The sequence below is a fragment of the Sus scrofa genome, chromosome 7 (genome assembly GCF_054392235.1).
Source record: "Sus scrofa isolate SSC_HxYL_T2T_F1_AM1 chromosome 7, Sscrofa_HxYL_maternal_Yorkshire_Landrace_v2.0, whole genome shotgun sequence".
Classification (NCBI taxonomy): domain Eukaryota; kingdom Metazoa; phylum Chordata; class Mammalia; order Artiodactyla; family Suidae; genus Sus; species Sus scrofa.
In genome coordinates this window covers 117,783,493-117,802,768 of record NC_139389.1, presented here as the reverse complement: position 1 = coordinate 117,802,768, position 19,276 = coordinate 117,783,493, and positions in this window count along the sequence as shown.

The following is a 19,276-nucleotide window of genomic DNA, read 5'->3' as shown; positions in this document are numbered from 1 at the left end:
GACATTAATAAGTAGCTTGAACATTACTTTAAATGAAACCAAATTCATGAGAATTATACTGAGGCACTTTTGCTTTTCTTTTGATCAAATCCTTTCTTCCAAAAATATGTCTTTTATAATCTTTTCTGAAAAGAGTTATCATGAATTTCTTGGACTATTTCATAATTTGGGGCTCCTAAGTGTTAAGCTAATAAGAAAACTATGCACGAAGATAAATATCTGAACATTTGTGGCTCATCCATCATAGCGAAGAAATATTTAAATATTCTGGGAAATTTCTGCTTAAAGCCATAAAGAGAGGGAAAACTTATTTAAAACAATAAGATTTTTCTGGTCACGTGCCATATTTCCTGATCCATTGTGTTTGACACCAGGAAACAACTTGGCATGAACTGCTGAAAAATCCATCAGCAACTGTGTCAACTTTATCACTTCCTGAGCTCATGCTTGCAGGAAATGGATACAAAAACAATGATTTAAAAGGGGAAAAATTACTCTTTGCCACTTGAAAAATTAAAAAATATATATATATATACACTTAACACTTACTTACTTTTTCCTTTTAGTAAATAAACTGGAAATTTGTCCTAATGATAGACTAAGAATATAACATAATACACCAGACTAAGCTTCATCTATGAAATACAACTAAGAATGTATCCCCTATTTTTTTCACCTGGTTGTGAGTGCTTTGGAAAAACCAAAACAAAGCAGATGAATTTAAGTGTGTAATGAAAGGGTAGGAAGAGAAGAATTATACAGTGATGTGTAACTCAGAAAAACCATCAAAATGCTACTTCTGAAAAAAAATATTTTATACTTTGTATGGAGAAGTAATAGGTGATGAGAGCAGATGACCAACTGAAAAAGACTATTCATAGAACAGAATAGTATAATGGCAGAAATAAATCTTCATTCAGATTTTAAAAGAAATGGAAAAATAAAAAATATTTCTTTATACCACATTTTTTTTTGTCTTGTCTTTTTAGGGCCACACCCACAGCATATGGAAGCTCCCTGGATAGGAATCTAATTGGAGCTGTAGCTGCCAGGCTATACCCCAGCTCACGGCAATACCAGATCCTTAACCCACTGAGCGGGACCAGGGATTGAACCCACATCCTGATGGATACTAGTCAGATTCGTTTCTGCTGAGCCACTAGGGGAACTCCCTTATACTACATTTGGATAAGAAAACATGATAAGTAAAATGTAGAAAATCCACAAGTATTTGTGGCCTGATCCTCTGATCTTTTAGCTGTGGACTCCAAGACAAACTCATCCTTTGTCTCATTCCCTCAGCATCTAGCTTGGCCACGGTTACCCATTTTAATTTTTGCCATATTTGCAGCTGAGATTCTAATGAAGGATCATTGCTAAATATGCATGCCTTAGAAAATACTCTTGGCTTTTTATCAGAGTTTTATTGCTTTTACGACACAAAATTTCTTCCAAAGAGCCCCACCTTCAAATCTGATTAACAGCTACATAATAAATTAAATCCAAATATTCCTTGAATGAATTGGCCATCAGAATGACCTAAATATTCAGGCAATCAGACAGAGCCCAAGTGGAAACAAAACAAACTCAGCAAATATCCTATTTTTTTCTTTTTATTAATACTTCTGAAATATATAGTTGTGTCCTATTTTTATTAGACTGGTGGTTTGGGAAACAAAGAATTCTAGATTATGCCTATACTCATATACTTAGCCATGTCTCAGGTATACTTTCTATTTTTACAGTATCTAAAATTTCTTTCATAGATATTATATTTTTGGACATTGGGATTCCTATTTCATAGTTAGCAATACTGGATCTAACCACAAAAATAATTCCTATATATTGCAAAAGGGGCAAGCAGCAGAACATAGATTAGGAACCATATCTCTTGACTCCAGTATACATTTCAGTCTAGAGTCCTCATGTCTTTCATATTAAGGCCTGTAGAGTCCAAAGTGTTTGGAGCTGAAACTTTTGGTGACATCATAGAGACGAGATAGGTTGCCTCACTGAGATATGTCCTAAACACCCTAACCATTTGCAACCCAAACAAGTCCATTTGGGTCAATCTTACATATTGGGGTTTTGGACTTTATTTGGAAAAGAGATTTTAAAAAAAGCAAAAATGCTTAGCACTCTATTGTTACTGCCCACAGACTCATGGCATAGTTACCTAAATGCTAACTGTAAGCTTGACAAGTTTTAAGTGTGAGAAAGACTTAGCAATGAAAGATTAAAAAATTATGTTGTAGATCCCTCAAACAGACCTCCAACTAGATTTTATAGAACAATACAGCTAAAAAGAGTTTAAAGGATTATATTGTACAATTTGCTGTGTATATTATTAAGAGAGTAGTCCCTGGACAAGGAGATAAACATAAAAAAAATGGTAAATTTAGCATTTTTTTTCAGAAATTTAAAACTGTAGATGTATAAATTATTTTATTTGAACTAAAATTCATATAAAAACTACCAGACAGTTATAGTGACCTGGTATTCTTTGCCAATCCAAATAAAAACAAAATCTGAAGAAGAAATGCTTTCTAACTTTCCACTGATAGTAAAATTTCTATAAAAATATTTGTTCTAAAAAAATGCAATGAGGGAGTTCCCGTCATGGCTCAGTGGTTAACAAATCTGACTAGGAACCCATGAGGTTGAGGGTTTGATCCCTGGCCTTGCTCAGTGGGTTAACGATCGGCGTTGCCGTGAGCTGTGGTGTAGGTCGCAGATGCGGCTCGGATCCTACGTTGCTGTGGCTTTGGTGTAGGCCAGTGGCTACAGCTCCGATTCGACCCCTAGCCTGGAAACCTCCATATGCTGCAGATGTGGCCCTAGAAAAGTCAAAAAGACAAAAATAAAAAATAAAAATAAAATAAAATAAATGCAATGCATGAAGTTTTACTAAAGTAAAGGAAGTAAATGAAACATAATTAGTAAGAGAAACAGTGGGGGAGATTTCAGTATATGTTAAGAATGTTTTAATCTCCTCACACCTGACAGAATAGCTATCATCCAAAAGCCCACAAAAACCGGCTGTATAGCACTGGGAACTAGATCTAGTCACTTGTGATGGAGCATGATAATGTGAGAAAAAGAATGTATATATATGTATGTGTGACTGGGTGACCTTGCTGTACAGTAGAAAATTGACAGAACACTGTAAACCCACTATGATGGAAAAAAAAAAGAAAAAAATCATTGAAAAAAAAGCCCCCAAAAAACAAATGCTGGTGAGGATATGGAAAAAGGAAACCCTAGGACACTGTTGGTGGGACTATAAATTGGTGCAGCCACTAGAAAATCCAGTATGGTGGTTCTTTAAAAAACTAAAAATAGAACTACTATATAATACAGCAAGATATTTATCTGAAGAAAGGGAAAACATTAATTTGAAAAGATATGTGTACCCTAATGTTCATAGCAATATTATTTACAACATCCAAGATATGGAAGCTATCTAAGAGTCAATTAACAATGGAATGGAATGCTACTCAGTGACAAAAAGAATGAAATTCTGCCATTTGCAACAACATGGATGGAACCAGAGGGTATTAAACTTAGTACATCTGACAGAGAAGCAAATACTGTATGATCCTAGGAGAATCCGGATTAGGTTCCTGTTAGCCTTGGGTCAAAATATTTTTGTCAGGGAATCAATATGCAACTTATTTTGATATATGTTTCTATCTAAAGAATCTTATTTACTATTACTATTGATTTTTTAACATTGAACTCATAGCCAATAGCGCAGTAATTCATTCCTGAATAAAATATATCTAAGACATGTAATTTCTTTATGAGAATTTTTACAACCTTCTCAAGGGTGGTGACACCTGACAACATTGAAGCACTATGTTTGGGGTGTATTTTATTTTATTTTATTTTTGTCGTTTCTCGGGCCGCTCCCACGGCATATGGAGGTTCCCAGGCTAGGAGTCTAATCAGAGCTGCAGCTGCCAGCCTACACCACAGCCACAACAACACGGGATCCGAGCTGTGTCTGCAAACTATACCATAGCTCACGGCAACTCCGGATCCTCAACCCACTGAGCAAGGCCAGGGATCGAACCTGCAACGTCATGGTTCCTAGTCGGATTCGTTAACCACTGAGCCACGACGGGAACTCCTGTTTGAGGTGTATTTTAAACCGTGAAGTCACCTCCAGAAAAACGCAAAAATGAGAGAAACATGACAATACATAGACTGTGAAACCAACACACTTATGATATGAAAGCTCAAACAAACTTAGATGGAAACATGCAGGGCAGAATAATCAAATGTTTTGCTGCTCTTCGTACATCCACAAAATAATTGTGAAAAAATGGTGAATATTGCTTTGGAGGGTCACAAATGAATTTTGGTGAACAGGTAAATTCACAAGTAAGGGATCCAGGAGGATTTACTTGATGAGATACCTACATGTGTCCAAATGAAATACCTTATTTTTTAGTATTTATTTTACTGGAACTCTCAGCAACTGTAACTGTTCAACCACTCCTGCCTTTTTGAAAGTTTCTTCTATTACCAGGATATCACACTCTCTCCCAGATGTTCACCTTCCTCCCTAGTATCCCCTTTTCAGTATCCTTTGTGGTTTCCAGATCCTCTACCAGAGTTTTAAAAATTGAAACCCTCCCAGGAACAGTCCCCAAGCCTCTTTTCCTTTCAGTCTGTATTCTCCCCACACAAACTCTTCTATACTCAGAAGACTAAAAATTTTTACCTCTAGTTCATATCCCTCCTCTGAGCGTCAGACGTATGTAGAATGGACTACTAGACAGTTTCACATCAGTGTCTCAAAGGCATCTAGAAATCAATGTGCATAAAATGGAATTTATGATATTTCTCCACAAAACTTGAACCTACAATCTGAACTATTTATGAGAGAAAGAAACTTTTATATCATGGGTCCTGGGAAATAGTTTGAAAATGATTTTAGGTAGCACATACTAGTAGGGACATTTTTCTCCTCGGAATTAAACAACTTGGTGTTTTGGCAACGGAGAAAGCAGACAGGAAACATCACAGTCCAGCCATATGTAAGACTTCCTATTCCCAGAATCAGCGGCCATCATTTTGCCAAGCTTTATCATCATGATCTCTAGCAACAACATATGCTGAGCCCAGGATTCAGGGCAAGATGATACATGTGACAGATAATCTTATTGGGCTTCTTCCTAGTAACCAGATTAAAAATTTCATTGGAAGTTATGATATAGCAGCAAGAATCTATAAATCTCACTCCTATTTCCCCAGTATTTTAGTGAATATTTTTACATTGAATTAAGTTAAATTTTATAAGATGATATTTTTTCTGTTTACATATTTATAGCTTCCAAATTTATGCAAAGAGTATGTATTACTTTTTAGTGATAAAATAAATAACATCATCATAATTATAACAAACATAGACAATAATTTTTATCAGTCTTCTAAAATTCTGTTTATTTTTTAACCAGAACCTCAGCCTCTATTTGGACAGATCAAGGCAAGTATTTATAGAAGGTAAGTAAAAGCACTAATGAGGTTTCAAAATTTAGCACTTCCTTATTAGAGGAGAGGTTATTCAATATTTTGGTTAATATAAATTTTGAAATTTCAAATTGCAGACATTAGAATCATATTGGTACTTATTAAACAGTTTTGAATGAATTGATGAGGCAGATGTTGAGAGGAGGAGGAAAAATATGCTTTTTCCTTACAATTTAAGGTGGGTAAATCTTTCTTCTTCTAGAAACAAAATAAACTTTTCTACATGGCCAATATTATTTGTCCTTAGATTTTTTTTAAAAGTCTAGTTTATAATTTTTGCAGCTTATGTAAATTCTCTCCAGATTCTAAAAATAAGTCAACTGATTTTAATACTAAGTTGTTTTGGGTCTTCATGGAACTTAGTGGGAGACTAAGAAAATTTACCTCAAAGGACAATAACCAGATGAAAATTCACACTGAAGGAGACTCCATCATGATATTGAACATTATTACAGAGGTCTTGAAAAATGACTATAATAGCACTAGATATTTACCTACATAATTTGGGAATTTGGAAAAGTGTACCTATATGCCATGAAATATAAAGCTAACGATAGCAGTTACTTTAACACATATTTTTAAAGGTGATATTAGCAGCTGAAACAAACACACACTTCAGTGTCTTAGTGTAATTTTTCTTCATATAACAGCCCCACTAGGTGGTTCTCCTTGGTGGGGAGTGAACCTTCCACACAGCAATTTATGACCCAACCTCTTTCTATTATAAGGCTCTGATTTTTTTTTTTTATTGTTAAAAAACATGATTTTATTTTTATTTTTTTTAATTAATTTATTTATTTTTCTGCTGAACAGCATGGGGGCAAGATACACTTACATGCATACATTTTTTTTCCCACCCTTTGTTCTGTTTCAATATAAGTATCTAGACATAGTTCTCAATGGTACTCAGCAGGATCTCATTGTAAATCCATTCCAAGTTGTATTCGAACCCCAAGCTCCTGATCCCACCCACTCCCTCCCTCTCCCCCCAGGTGGCCACAAGTCTATTCTCCAATTCCATGATTTTCTTTTCTGTGGAAATGTTCATTTGTCCTGGATATTAGATTCCAGTTATAAGTGATATCATATGGTATTTGTCTTTGTCTTTCTGACTTATTTCACTCAGTATGAGAGTCTCTAGTTCCATCCATGTTGCTGCAAATGGCATTATGTCATTCTTTTTTATGGCTGAGTAGTATTCCATTGTGTATATATACCACATCTTCCTAATCCAATCATCTGTCAATGGATATTTAGGTTGTTTCCATGTCTTGGCTATTGTGAATAGTGCTGCAATGAGCATGCGGGTGCATGTGTCTTTTTCAAGGAAACTCTTGTTCAGATATATGCCCAAGAGTGGGACTGTGGGGTCATATGGAAGTTCTATGTATAGATTTCTAAGGTACCTCCAAACTCTTCTCCATAATGGCTGTACAAATTTACATTCCCACCAACAGTGCAGGAGGGTTCCCTTTTCTCCACACCCCCTCCAGCACTTGTTATTTGTGGACTTATTAATGATGGCCATTCTGACTGGTGTGAGGTGGTATCTCATGGTAGTTTTGATTTGCATTTCTCTTATAATCAGGGATGTTGAGCATTTTTTCATGTGCTTATTGGCCATCTGGTATATCTTCCTTGGAGAACAGTTTATTCAGGTCTTTTGCCCATTTTCCATTGGGTGATTGGCTTTTTTGCTGTTGAGTTGTATAAGTTGCTTATATATCCTAGAGATTAAGCCCTTGTCAGTTGCATCGTTTGAAACTATTTTCTCCCATTCTGTAAATTGTCTTTTTGTTTTCTGTTTGGTTTCCTTCGCTGTGCAAAAGCTTTTCAGTTTGATGAGGTCCCATGGGTTTATTTTTGCTCTTATTTCTGTTGCTTTGGGAGATTGACCTGAGAAAACATTTGTTAAGGTTGATGTCAGAGAATGTTTTGCCTATGTTCTCTTCTAGGAGTTTGTCTTATATTTAAGTCTTTCAGCCATTTTGAGTTTATTTTTGCGCATGGTGTGAGGGTGTGTTCTAATTTCATTGCTTTGCATGCAGCTGTCCAGGTTTCCCAGCAATGCTTGCTGAATAAACTTTCTTTTTCCCATTTTATGTTCTTGCCCCCCTTGTCAAGGATTAATTGGCCACAGGTGTCTGGGTTTCTTTCTGGGTTCTCTATTCTGTTCCATTGGTCTGTCTGTCTGTTTTGATACCAGTACCACACTGTTTTGATGACTGTGGCTTTGTAATATTGCTTGAAGTCTGGGAGAGTTGAGCAACCTGCTTGGTTTTTGTTCCTCAGCATTACTTTGGCAATTCTGGGTCTTTTGTGGTTCCATATAAATTTTTACTAAAGCTTTGGAGACTTAGACTTGAGGAAAGAGTATAGAGAGGGAACAACTGCTGTTTAATCAACCAAAAAGATAATACCTTGTTTATGCTTAAATCATCATTAAAATTATCTACTCAATGACTGTTTCTCATCATCAAACAGCTAATCACTCTAGTGTGAATGACATATACTAAGTATATGTAAATATATTAATCCTTTGTAGTAGATCCTTGGGGTCAAGGCCATTTTTATTTTGTTCACCTCTGTTATCAGTCTTCTTATTACTACTTGTTTTTCTTCCTATGTTAATTCACCTAGTCAAGACCCTCTAACCATTTTGCCTCACAAAAGGGGGGCACTGGGGAACTTAAAAAATACTTGTAAATGCTTCAACCTAGAAACACAGGCTACTAAAATACTGTGACTTAATTATAAAAGCATAAAATGTTTTTCCTTCTTCCATGTGGTGGTAACACCACACCTAAACAGATCTAATATAATAATAGTGGATTGCAGCTGAAATATCTACAAGAATTTGAGAAGGGGTACTTAGAGAAACCTCAAGTCAATAGAGGAGAGAAAACAAACCCTAGAAGAACTTGAAACCTCTGGCACCTACAGCTATAGGAAATATTAAAGATAGCCCAACTCCTAATCAAATTAATATAAATCCTTTCTCTATAGACTTATCTAAATTCATATTACATGATACAAATGTCTAACTCTCAAAAAAACAGATTGCAAGGCATGACAAAAGGAAAATAAAATATAATGTGAGGAGCCAAAATAAGTACTAAAATCTGACTCAAATATGACAAAGACAGGGAATGTAAAATACTATGAATAATATGCTAAACATAGTAACAGAAATAAAGACCACCTCTGATTGGCTCAATAGTAATCTCAGTATGACCAAGGAAACTATCAGTAAGTTTGAAAAAAGATCAATAGAATTTACCAAGCCAATAGGCAAAGACACAGGAAATGGGGAGGGGGAGGGGGGAGTAGCCAAAAGCTGTATGCCTGTGGACAATTTCAAAAGGTGTAGCATATACAGTATTGAATACCAGAAGAGAAAAACAGAATGTTTGAAAAATGATATCCAAGAACCTTTCAAAATTAATGACTCACAATAACCCACAGATTGAGAAAGCTCAGGAACACCAAGCAGGATATATACCAAAAAACTACACCTAGGCAAATCATATTCAAACTACAGAAAACAAAACTACAGAAAAACAAAGTCTTGAAGAAATTCAGAGAGAAACAATATGTCTTACCTATAGAGGAATGAGGTTAAGAACTGAAGTAGACTTCTCAGAAATTATGTTAGCAAGAAGGGAGGAGAGTGAACTATTTGAATCATGAGAAGAAAAAAATCCAACAACCTAGAATACTATAAGCAAATGAAATTACACTTCAAAAAGTAAAGAAATTTTCAATGTAAAACTAATGGGAAATCATAGCCAGCAGGTGTACACTATAAAAAAGTTTAATAGCAGTTATTTTGTAATAAAATATTATAAATGTTAGAAACTCAGATGTAAAAGACTATTGGAGATGAAATAAATAATGATGAAATGAAATCTTTAATTTTTTATTATTAATTGATCTGAAAGTTTACTGTTTACTTAAAGTCATGATAAGAGAAAAGAATGTCAGAAATGTCATACAGATAGAAGGGAAAAATTGGGATTACTCTGTTAAAAATTACCTGCACTATATATGGAAAAGTATAGTGTTTATAAAACAAATTAACAAATATAAAAGCCATGCATTCTGTTTTCTGTAGCCCTCATGACTTCTTTTTCCCTCTATGTAATCATTCTCCTTACTTTGAGTTTGGGAGGCTTGCATATGGCTCACCATGGTTGCAGATCCTGAACTGCAATTCTCAGCTGATCCTGAATAAATCTGTCTGTGTTGGAGAAATGTCTGATCATCTGTTTATTCCAGGTTGGGGTTGATTTGTTTGTTTAGAAAGCCAGTTTACCAGAACATCACTGCAAGAAATGTTTGCATTCATGGAAAAATCCAACCCTAATGTTATACTATATCCATTGCTCCCACTTTAGTTTGAGACAGTGTACCTCTTTTCTAGACTGTAGTAAAAGTTTCTTATATGTTCTGCTTTCTTTCTCTGTTGCTTCCTTACAATATACTGGCCAAGCAAGAGCCAATAATATTGTTAAAACTCAAGCAGACCACGCAACTCTCCAGTTCACTATGATCCAGTGTCTTCTAACCTGGAACCAAACGTCAATATCATGTAAATTATTAAGGAGACACATGCTTACCTCTCTGGGATCATCTTCCATCACACTTCTATCAGCTGCCTTGGCTTTCTTTCTGTTTCTTCAAACGTTCCAAGATATTTCCAGTTTGGGGATAGCCTGCTGTTTATGCTTCCTGAAAGACTCTTCACATGGCTTGTTCTTTGTTGTCATTTGGATCATAGCTCAAAAGTTCCCACCTTTGGCAGAGCTTCCATGCCTGCCCACTTGTATCTCTCACAAGCGTCCTATCTTAATAAATCTATTTCTTGCCTATCACTGTGTCTCTCGCTGAATTCCTTCTGTGTGGAGACATGAAGAACCTGAAGCTCAGTGAGTCCAGACATAGGCTCTTGTGGGTTTTAATGCTTCATTCCCAGCTTGCAGCCAGACCAGCTCCTACCTACCATGGACGCTGTTGGGGACACCTTCTGTCAGCAATTTCTTGGGCACTTACAGTTGGTTGGGAAACTACCTTGAAAGGGATAACATCTAAATAGCTAGGGCAAATCTTGACCAAATTGTGCGGGTGTATTTGAATTTGGATAACACGGGAGTTAAAGGCATCACTTCAGGGTAAGGCTGCATCAATCTCAACCAGAACCCCTCTGGACAATGAGTCCCCAAAGGCCTCATTTAAGGCATGTGTAGCTCAGAGGGATAATTCTGATATAAACACAGAAGACATTTTAACTGACCCAGCTTATGAGGCCATCCGAAGGTCAGCCCCTCCACAAGGAAGTGCTGTGGGCCAGGTGGAACCTGCCATGTCAGCAGAAGCTGTGGGAGGCCCTCCTCCATCTGAGGCTATTGCCCCAGGAGAGGGCAGAGCTAGGGATGGAAAGAGGCTCCCTTTATATTCAGGAACCTCTTCTTTGTACCCTGAGTTACCCAAGGGGCCCATCCTTAGCCCAGCTAGCACTCGTAGTGGTTTAAATTGCCAACCTACTGCCCCTACAGTTTTGCCTTCCTTTCTGTTTGTGCCTGATTGCCCCATCCCTTTAATAGGAAGAGATTTATTAACTAAGTTGGGGGTCACTCTGTTTCTGGTGGAGCAAGGGCCCCATCCTCATCACCAAATGGTTCTAACAGAAAACAGAGAGGAACCGATTGAATCCAAAGCTGAGGTAGAAGCCTTAATGGACCCTGGAGTGTGGAATATCAAGGTTCTAGGCTTGGCCAAAGATATCCAGGTGAGACCTGGGTAGGAATATCCCTCCAAAAAGCAATACCCCTTAAAATCAGAGGCAGAGGAGAACCTATTAAGAACCTAACCCAAAGTTCCTGTCGTGGCACAGTGGTTAACAAATCCGACTAGTAACCATGAGGTTGCGGGTTCGGTCCCTGGCTTTGCTCAGTGGATTAAGGATCCAGCGTTGCTGTGAGCTGTGGCATAGGCCAGTGGCTACAACTCTGATTAGACCCCTAGCCTGGGAACCTCCATATGCCACAGGAGTGGCCCTAGAAATGGCAAAAAGACAAAAAATAAAATAAAATAAAATAAAGAACCTAACTCATTTATGGAGAGAGTGTTCCCTAAAGGTGAGGTGCCACAGATGGACCATGAACTCGTGGGAGTTGAGGGACCCAAAGGAGACAATGATGCACTTGGTCCCCAAGTTTTCTAACCCCTGCCCCCAGTGAGCCTAGACCCTCAGGTCCCATGGGTCCCCATGGTTCTCCTGACCCCCTTGGCAAGAATGGTAAAGTTAGAAATCCTGATAGCCCTGTGAAAATGGAGCTCCTGGTCAGATGGGCTTCCATGGTGAGAGAGATCACACTGGACCCCCTGGCCCTGCTGGTGCTTGTGGAAATGATGATGCTACTGGTGCTGCTGGACCCCTTAGTCCCATGGGCCCGGAGGGTCCTTCTGGCTTCCCTGGTGCTGTTGGTGCTAAGGGGGAGGATGGTCCCTGAGGAGCCCCTCTGGACCTTGGGCACCAGCGGCCCCCCTGGTCCCAGTGGCAACAGAAGTGAACCCGGTGCTCCTGGCAGCAAAGGAGAGCCTGGCCCCACTGATATTCAAGGCCCCCCAGCCCTGCTGGAGAAGGCAAGCGAGGAGACCAAGGCCAGACCTGCTGGCCTGCCTGGACCCCCTGGTGACTGTTGTGGACTGGGTGCTGTTGGAGAGCCTGGCAGAGCTGGAGAGCGAAGTGTTCCCAGATCCCCTGGCACTGTTGGTCCTGCTGGCAAAGACAGAGAAGCTGGAGGTCAGGGACCCCCTGGGCTTACTAGCCCCACTCTAGGCAAACCCAGTGAACAGGGTGTTCCTGGAGACCTCAGTGCTCCGGCTCCTCTGGAGCAAGAGGTGAGAAAGGTTTCCCCAGCAAACATGGTGAGCCTGATCCCCCTGGCCCTGCTGGCTTTGCTGGAGCCCCTGGTGCTAATGGCCAACCTGGCGCTAAAGGCGATGCTGGTCCCCCTGGCCCCATTGGTACCATGGTGCTCTTGGACCCAAAGATGGTGATAGAAGTGCTCGTCCTTCTGATGCTACTGGTTTCACCATATATGCTGTTTAATCTCTGAGGTGGTTGGGAAAATAATGTTAACCAGAGCGACATTGGCTTACAGCCGTCCCAACCGAAAAGGGACAGTTAGCCAGGTGTTTTGCTGCTTCCCTAGGCAGGCCTCTGCCCTATCTCAGCAGGAAGTAGTTACTGAACAGCCCTTGCCCACCATCCCCTTTAAACATAAAGGGGTAAAACACCTGGAGGGGGGAATGATAGGGATGGAGTAGACACAGGTGTTTTTAGAAGTCCCTGTAAAGGACCACAGATAACAAGGGAAACTTAGGGGACATTGGGAGATCACCATAAGTAAATAAAATGCTCAAAAAAGCCATCGGAGCAAGGCAGGTTTGCTTCATCAGTGGAGCCTTGAGAATTGCCTCAGGTCATTGGGTGGGGGATGGGATTAGGCCTGCACTCCTATTCAGACCTAGGGCAAGAGTTTGAGGACCACCCTTCTGCAGATTTGAATACACACCTTACTTGATACTAATGAGGAGCTACTACTCCCAGAAAGGAAGAGGCGGGCTTTTCCAACCCCCACTCCCCTTGGCTGATAAAAACAGTAGCCCACCAGATCCTCCTAGGGGCAGAGCTTTCTGCCTGCCTGCTTGCATCTCTCACAAGGGTACTATCTGAATAAATCTATTTCTGGCCTAAAAAAAAAAAAGTTTCCACCTTTGTAAAGAATTTCTTTCTTTTTTTTTCCTCTCTTTTCACTTCCACACCTGAGGCCTAGGGAATTTCTTGGTCTAGCGGAATACCTCCAAGCCTGCACCACAGCCTTAGCAACCAGATCCAAGCCACGTCTGCAACCTATGCCAGAGCTTGTGGCAACATGGGACCCTTAACACACTGAGTGAGGCTAAGGATTGAACCTGCATCTTCACAGACACTATGTTGAGTCCTTAACTGGGACACCTGTTAAGGATTTCTTCATCACACAATCTAAAATAACGTCCCTCCCTCCTTCTCTGTCTCCATTACATGACCTATTTTTTTCAGAATTTCTCCACTCTTACATTAACAATGTAGTTGTTGTTAACATTTTTATGCCTGTTTTTTTGTCTCATTTACTCAGATCACTTAGCACTGGAATGTCAGATCCCTTTCAGAAATAACTCTGACTCCTGTTTCTCAACTGCTCAGAATAATGTTCAGAATATAGTAGGTATTTAATGAATTTATTTTTTAATGAATACAGAATGAATGGGGGCAGTGAGGGAGAGGAGTTTCAAATAGGAGTTTCTCTTGGTGAGTACCTAGGTCAAAATTGGTCTTCTGATTATGTGAATTATGCAGTCAGCTTTATAACAAACTATAACAGCACAAGTAAAGTATATGAAGCATTGCTAGTTCCTTAGATGAAAGGCACAGCTTATGGAAGTGAACATGTGTTTAATAAGGAATGAAAGGCATGGAATTAAAAAATGGGGTTGCTATACATATAAAATTTTAAAGTGAAAGAATTAAAACAAACCGAAGTTCTTTTAATACTACTTCTAATTATCCAAATGTTCTTTATCTGAAGAACCGTGCTTATAACACAAAGGATGTTTTCTTTTCCAGTGAGGGTCTGATAGAATTGACCCTTTATTGAGGTGTTGATAAAGTATATAATTATTTTGAATAAGCACATCATTAAGAAATTCCTAGCTCTTTATAAATTCATGTTTCCTTTACTTTAGTAAACACTTTTCTGTAACTTCTCTAAGAAATGACCAAATATATGGGTGAAGATGGAATGAAAAATGTATGCCATGGATACATTTCTATCAGCATTTTTTATAATAAAAAATGGTAATAAATCAAATTAAAGTGAAAGTCAACCACCTTAATGGTAATAAATACGGCAGGGTTTTGGACTCATCTAGTTTAATGAAAATTAAAATAAATTATTAAATTTTATAACATAATGAGAAAAGCAATTGTATAAAGAAGAATGAAATGTGACCTGTAATTATATTTCTTTTGTCTCTATTCTAATCCATTTAACATGGTAAATACCATTCTAAGCTGAAGTATATTTTTTGTAATAAAATTGCAGTTGCTTTTTAGGGAATTGGCAAATATTGTCTTTCTGCAGTTCATATAATCTAATAGTTATCAGTGTAACATTAAAATCATGTAGAAAATTATTGCTTAGACATTCATAATTTAGTTAAAGCTTTAGTTAGTAGACAGTTTTGTTCAGTATGATCTTATGTTCTAGAAATAAAAATGTAATGTTTTGCTGGTTGGTTTTAAACCTTACCACAAATAGTCATGTGATCTTGGTGTAATCGCTCTATCTTCACTATGTACACTTGCTTAGGACACCTTAGCTTCAAGATTTCACAAAACGGTAGCCAATGTTTCCATATATAGATGTGAAATATTAAGCATGTCTTCCTCTGAGATTTTCATTAGAATGTCTTTTAAGCAAAGAAGCAAAAAATTGAAAGCCATGAATATTTTGTGAAATGTTATGATTCACCAGGACTGCATTTTAGTCATGAAAAATAAATTTTCTCATTTTTTTCTTCTTCTTAATGTGAAATATTTTACTTTGTCATAGTCTATCACTGCTACCCCTTGTGTTTTACAACCAGAGACTGACATATAATGCAATGACTTATAATTATACCCCATTGAAAAGACTGTGCCCTGTAAAAAAGGCCTAAGTTGAAGTTTGATTTCATCAATGATGAGTTATGCAGCCTTAGACAAAGCATTCACATTTGCTACGTCATATTTTCCTCATTTTGAAATCCAGAGATGATTTCCATTGGGCAAGATTTACTATGAGGCTGAAATATAGTTCCTAGAGTGCCTGGCATGCAGAAAGTGTTGAAAATGTCAGCTGCCCCTTCCCCAATGTCATCAATTTTCTAACAAGTATAGGCTTTATTATATTCTCCTAAGGTCACTGACCACATCATATACAACACAGAGCGCAATTATTTGTATTCCTTGCAGCATTTGGCATTCTGCCTTGAGCATCATATGTAATGTCTCCATAAACACTTGCAGATAGATTTACTGACTATGAGATACCTTTTATGGTTAAAAAAGAAAAATGAGGGGAGAAGAGGCTACATAAATTGAAAACATTTCGTTTGTCTTTTTGTACTGGGTGTCTTTTTTTCGCAAAGTTTATACTAATTAATATTCTACTAATCAACTCATTCCATCCAAGAGACTGGTTGTAGATTTTACTGTTTAATCAAGCTAATTAAACAAAGGACACATTTGATATTGTTGTTCTGTTCAATGCAAATATTTGCAAAAAACCTGTACATAAATAATTATCCCTGGCATTTGTTAAGGGCACAGAAACTTTAAATAAAGCCACCATCATCTTACTGCCTGTCAAGATTATACCAATACATACTAGGGATACTATTTGAGAATTGGTTTCATTTTATTTTGCTTCAAATTTTATTGGACTACAACTGACTTAAAAAATGTATTAGTTTCAGGTGTACAGCAAAATATGTACAGTTGTACATATAAGTATATCCATTCCTTTTTAAATTATTTTCGCATATGGGTTATTACACAGTGTAGAGTACATTTCTCTGTGCTATATAGTAGGTCTTTATTACCTATTTATTTTGTATATAGTAGTGTGAGTATATCAACCCCATCCTCCCCATCCAATGTTCCATTTCCCCTTTGGTAAACGTAATTTTAGTTTTAAAATCTTTGAGTCTGGTTCCATTTTATAAGTTCTATTGTATGATTTTTAATAGATTCCACGTATTAGTAATCTCATATGATATTTATTTTTCTCTGTCTGACTTACTTCACTTAGTATGATAATTTCTATGTCCATCCATGTTGCTACAGATGGCATTATTTCATGCTTTTTTGTGGCTGAATAATATTTCATTGTTTATATGTACCACTTCTTCTTTACCCTAATGGACATTTAGGTTGTTTCCATGTCTTATCTATTATAGAGTGCTGCAGTGAATGTTGGGGTGCATGTATCTTTTCAAATTATTTTTGAATTATGGTTTTTCTCCAGATGTATGAGCAAGAGTAGGATTGCTGGATCATATGGAAGTTCAATATTTAGTTTTTTTTTAAGGAACCTACATACTGTTCTCCATAGTGGTTGGGCCAGCTTGTATTCTTACCAATAGTTTAGCAGGGTTCCCTTTTATCCACAAGCTCTCCAGTATTTATAGTTTGTAGACTTTTTGAAGATGGCAATTCTGACTGGTATGAGGTGATACCTCACTGTAGTTTTGATTTCCATTCCTCTAGTAATTAGTCATGTTGAGCATCTTTTCATGTGCTTTTGGCCATCTGTCTGTCTGCTTTAAAGACATGTCTGTTTAGATCTTCTGACACTTTTAAAAATTGGGTTGTTCATTTTTTTGATATAAAGCTATATGAGATGTTTGTATATTCAGGAGATTAATCCCATGTCAGTCTTTTCATTTGCAAAGATTTTTTTTTTCCCCATTCTGTGGGTTGTCTTCTTTCTGTTTATGTTTTCCTTTGCTATGCAAAAGCTTTTAAGTTTAATTAGGTCCCATTTGCTTATTTTTGTTTTTATTTTCGTTACTCTGAGAGATGGATCAAAAAAGATATTGCTGTGATTTATGCCAAAGAGTGTTCCATCTCTGTTTTCCTCTAGGCTTTTTCTAGTATCTGGTGTAACATTTAGGTCTTTAATCCATTTTGGGTTTATTTTTGTGTATGGTGTTAGAGAGCATTCTGATTTCATTCTTTTACATGTAGTTGTCTAGTTTTCCCAGCACCATTTATTGAAGAGACTATCTTTTCTCCAATGTATTTTTTTGCCTCCTTTTTCCTAAATTAATCAGCTGTATGTCTGTGGGTTTATTGTCCCTTTAAAAAGGTATGAATTTAAATATGGCTCATATCACCAAGAGATTTTTACCCCCATAGTAACTGCAAAGAGTCACGATGACATTAATCTGAGGAATAATATCTAGGTGTCATTATTTGGATGCAAATTTCCCTCTGTGATTGATAGTCTTCACCTTAAGCCCATTGTGAATAGATAGCACTTGGTAAAGAAATGACTGCTGCAAAAAGACTGGTCTTTTCCTGAAGTCATTTGCTCACTGCTCTCAACATGCATTGGCTCTGCAACTCAACATGTATACAGACTTTGGCTGTAGTTGAAATTCTGGCTCTTTGGATGTCACAAATATGAGAGCCATTTATCATAGAAGTAGACCTGTGTGCCAGTTTTTTTTTTTTTCCTAAATGGATAAGAATGCTATTAAAACCAACCCTAACAACAGTTCCCAGTTGTTTTCTGCCCCATGTTACACAACATGCCTAATATCGAATCAAACAAAATAATAAATTGCTTTGAAAGAAAGAGAAAGGGAATAAAAAGCATTTCCTCTAACCATGACTGATAATGAATTTTATATTTATTTTGGCTTTTAACATAATAAGGTTATTGAATCTGTACTCAATAATGTTTTGGTTGTATTGCTAAAGATCCTCTAGAAATAACTACATATCTATCCACAGATTAAATGCATCCAGGTTGTCATGAATTTACCTTCTGTATAAAGGCATTTTTCTTGTTCTAGCTTTCTGCTGGATTCATGCAGATAAAAATTCACACCCTAATAACTGTCATTTTCAACCAAAATTGAATTTAATAATTTTTCAGCAATTTAAAAAATTTTGTTGAATATCAAATATACACAACAAAATATTGTGTGGAATATTCTGGGGGAAGTAGTTGTAAATAAATCAAAATTGTCTCAAAGAATGTCATATTTTAGTTAGAGTTACAGTAAATTTATTTAATTCTTTCTGTGACAATAATATTCATATTATCTTAATAGAAATGAGAAAGATCACAATTATCGAGTATTTTGTGCACAGTAGTAATTTGTGAGGATAGGATTGTATGCCATAGGGTATATAGCTGTTGGAACAAGGTATTCTAATTTAATCTCTGGGTGGGTATTCAATACCATGAGGGCCTAGAATAAGTCAGTATTCTTTCCAGAGCTTCATTTGCAAAAAAAATATGATGGCAAAAAAAGGCTTTTATTGTTATTATAAGGACTAGAGATACTGGATATAAAACAACTAGGATATACTTTACGTAATATATATGATTGCTATTTTCATATAACTATGTATATGTTCAGCATCATTTAATCCTCAATGAAAAAAAAAAGACTAATATGTGGATATTATCCTCATTAAACAGACAAAGAAATAAAGCAGAATGAATTTATATTTAAAATAAACTTACCTGCCTTATTTATCAAGATAATGAGAAGTAGAAACTGGTTCTCAATTTATATCACTCTCATTTTAAACCCAGTTTTCTGTCTGTTAAAACATGTTTCCTGAAAGTAATGCAAGCTGGAAGTCATTCATTTGGGTAGCAATCAATCCAAGACCATCAAGGTTTGGTGAGTATGGCAGAGGAGGCCATGGCCCCCATCAAAAGAGTATCAATGTCTATGGGAGTAAATCAACCAGAACTCGTGAGTTGCTGAAGGTAAGAATGAAGGAATTGGTCCATACAATGATACAGAATATAGCAGAATGGGTTTTAATAAGACCTTGATATCAGTTGTACCCAGAGTCACAGTTCTGAATTAATGAAAGGAATATTGGAACAGAATCTGGCTTCAA